Below are 3,329 nucleotides of genomic sequence, written 5' to 3'. Positions count from 1 at the left end.
ATGGGAATAAATCTCCATAGGGAATAATAGAGTTTCCAGCAGACATTTCCCTCCCCTCCCCCCGCTTTCTGACGACCCTGAAGCGGGGGGAGGGCCTCCAAACCGGGGGATCCCCTGCCCCCACCTGGCGATTGGTAACCCTAGGTAGCACCCATTCACAGGGGTGGAATTCTAGCAGGAGCTCCTTTGCATAATAGGCCACACACCCCTGATACAGCCAATCCTCCAAGAGCTTACAAGGATCTTTTTGTAAGCTCTTGGAGGACTGGCTACATCAGGGCTGTATGGCCTAATATGCAAATGAGCTCCTGCTAGAATTCCACTCCTGCCCATTCCACTGGTAATGCTGGAAGGAGCTCTTAAGGTTGGTGTTAGGAAAGCCTAGCAGAATATTTTACACTTAAAGGACTCCTCTCTGGATTGAGACACAGGAAGAATCCTAGCTCTGAAACTTTGTAAGCATCTATAAAAGATTCAACAATGAACTTTCCTCCCATTTGCAATCATTTTCATCTTTTTTTTTTTTTATAAACAGCATAACAAAGAATTCAATTGCAGATCCTATCTTGCGTTGCACTTAAGCCATACAAAGAAAATAACATTATGAAACTCATAATAACATAACTACAGGCAAACTTTGTACTTGGCCCAAGCTCTTGATCAAATAATCTGTAGTCTTGTGTAGGTCAGAATGGCTGAAATCTGATTTTGTATCTAATGCAATGCTCTGAATTTGATTCTGGATTTCAGTACAGTAGGTTTAGAAACTTCCTGATCAGATCATTCCCGTTGTCCAGTACTAAAAGGTTCCAATTTGTTTTAGATATACAGGTAAATAAAACCTGTGCTCTGTAACCCCAGATGCAATTTGTGAACTGCTACTTAGAAGTGTCTCCTCTCTTGAATCTAATTCCAATCTGTGAATAAGTGACAGAGCTCCCAAGAATCCAACCTTTCCCATGTGCAATTTGACTTGCTGTGTCCTGGACTATTCTGTATTATGATGATTCTTGCATCAGATTCTAAGTTCAGAAAATGTCCCATTTTCAAACTGGAACACTGATGGTTCCCAGTTCAATTCCCTGCACCTCCAAAGCAAAAGATCTCATGTAGCAGGGAAGTTCTCTATCTGACACCTTGAAAATCTGTTTCTAATCACAGCAGATTGTGTGGGTAGAATGAACCTTCCCCATAAAGAACTGTGCTGTAAGGTGTACTAGTGAAAGAGAATAAAGTTGTTATGTATCAGACTTTATGCATGGCTGGAAACTTATCAGGGGAACCAGGCAACCATGGGAACGCTAGCAACACAATATTTCCATTTGAGATATGGACTCTTTTAAAGCAACCAATGAGCTGTCAGGGCACGAAAATTGACTGCCGTGATTTGGTATGGGAAGTTGGGGGGTGGTCCTTTTAGCATGTATATAAGTGGGGGTGCAGCCCCACCATGTTGTCTTAGTATGTAGTTACCAGTAAAGCCAGTTCTGCGTGAACTCCAAATGCATCGAACCCAGTATTCAACAAAAGCATTGATTGAGGAAGTTATTTTTCTAGAGAGGAAAGTTCTAAGCTTAGAGCTACATTGCTGACAGGAGAAGAAGAGTGAGGAAGGAAATCAGTCTGAGAATTACATTCTGGGACAAAGAAGCCACTCGCCAGTAGCAAGTGGAAAGAACACATCCCTGACTAATTGACTGTGCTGCCATGTGTAGGAGATGACTTCTTATGCATACTTGACATTATATATTCTACCACATTATATTCGGCTACCTAGACCTGTGCTCTAACTCTGTATAATGGTCCGTGTACATGCTATATTCTCCCCATAACCACACGACACCTGTCTTGAACTTAATTCCCCAAGTGCTGTGAGGCCCGATTGAGAGTGGGACTGTGGTGCTTAGATCTGCCAGTCCCCAGGTTTGGGTGGGGGATCCCCCAGTTTTTCAGGCTCCTGCCTACTGCCAGCCAACTGGCCAGCGGGGGGGGGGGAGTTCCACCCCAACAGCCACCATGTGCCTTCAAACCGTAGCAGGTTTAGAAGAGGCTTGCAACTGTTTGAAACTAATTTCCCACTAGGCTTGTTTTGGCATTGGAGCTCTTTCCCCCCTGACACTTCCGTCCGATTTTGCACAAGCTGCCCCGTGGTTGCAACTTACCTTGTCTCTTTCCCACGGCAAGAAGAAAGCGGTTTTCAGAGGGTCTTGCTTGCCGTGGGAAAGAGGTTGAGCGAGTCGCAGACCCAGGGCAGCTTGTGCAAAATTGGATAGAAGAAGAAGAATTGCAGATTTATACCCTGCCCTTCTCCCTGAATCAGAGACTCAGAGCAGCTTACAATTTTCTATGTCTTCTCCCCCCACAACAGACACCCTGTGAGGTGATGGGGCTGAGAGGACTCTCACAGCAGCTGCCCTTTCAAGGACAACCTCTGCCAGAGCTATGGCTGACCCAAGGTCATTCCAGCAGGTGCAAGTGGAGGAGTGGGGAATCAAACCCGGTTCTCCCAGATAAGAGTCCACTCACTTAACCACTACATCAAACTGGCTCTCCAGTGTCAGGAGGAAAAGAACTCTGACACCAGAACACACCTAGTGGGGAATTGTTCTGAGTTTCCAAATGTGTGTACCCTTGGTGGGAAAGCTGCAGGGGAGTGGGGTGAGCAGACAGAGCCAGGTTGCTCTCAGTCCCTCTGTTTGGAAGAAAACTCCACCCGTTAGGCTGTTCTTTCATTTTCCTATTAGTCTAAAGAAGTCAACAACATGAGTAAATTGCCCCAGTGAGATTACAGAAGTGTATGCTTGCTAGCTGGGTTTATTTTGGAAGCTTTGTGAGAGTGAATGTGTGTTCACTTTCATTTAGTGGAAGTGTAGCTGCTGGGGACAGAGGAAATGAAGACTGTATTCAGGGAAACTGCACTGCTGTATTTTTATTTATTTACTTTAGAGGATGGGAAAGTCTCTTGGCTCCACCCCCAAAGTCCCCAGATATTTTCTGAGTTGGACCCGGCAACCCTAGTGGTGCTGGGGGAGGAGAAGAGGTGTTAGCCTTCCCACCTGCACCATTTCTCCAGGCTGAAATATGTTTTCTCTCCCATTGTGTGACTGCACTTACAATGAATTCTTCAGGTACAGTTCCACAAAGGGGGGGGGGGGGGAATGCCCCCCTTGAGTCATTTGTCTTGGGGAAACAGTGTGAAGGGAAATGCTCATGCCCCTCCTTCTCTGTGCCACAGTCCTGATCCAAATTTGACCTATTGTCACTCAGGGAATTAAGTTCTCAAAAGCAAATGGAGTTGGGTTTCCCTAAACTCCCTCACGGCCAAATGT

This window comes from Heteronotia binoei, chromosome 4 (genome assembly GCF_032191835.1).
Source record: "Heteronotia binoei isolate CCM8104 ecotype False Entrance Well chromosome 4, APGP_CSIRO_Hbin_v1, whole genome shotgun sequence".
Lineage (NCBI taxonomy): Eukaryota > Metazoa > Chordata > Lepidosauria > Squamata > Gekkonidae > Heteronotia > Heteronotia binoei.
The sequence above is the reverse complement of the archived record's forward strand: the minus strand, read 5'-3'. Positions refer to the sequence as shown.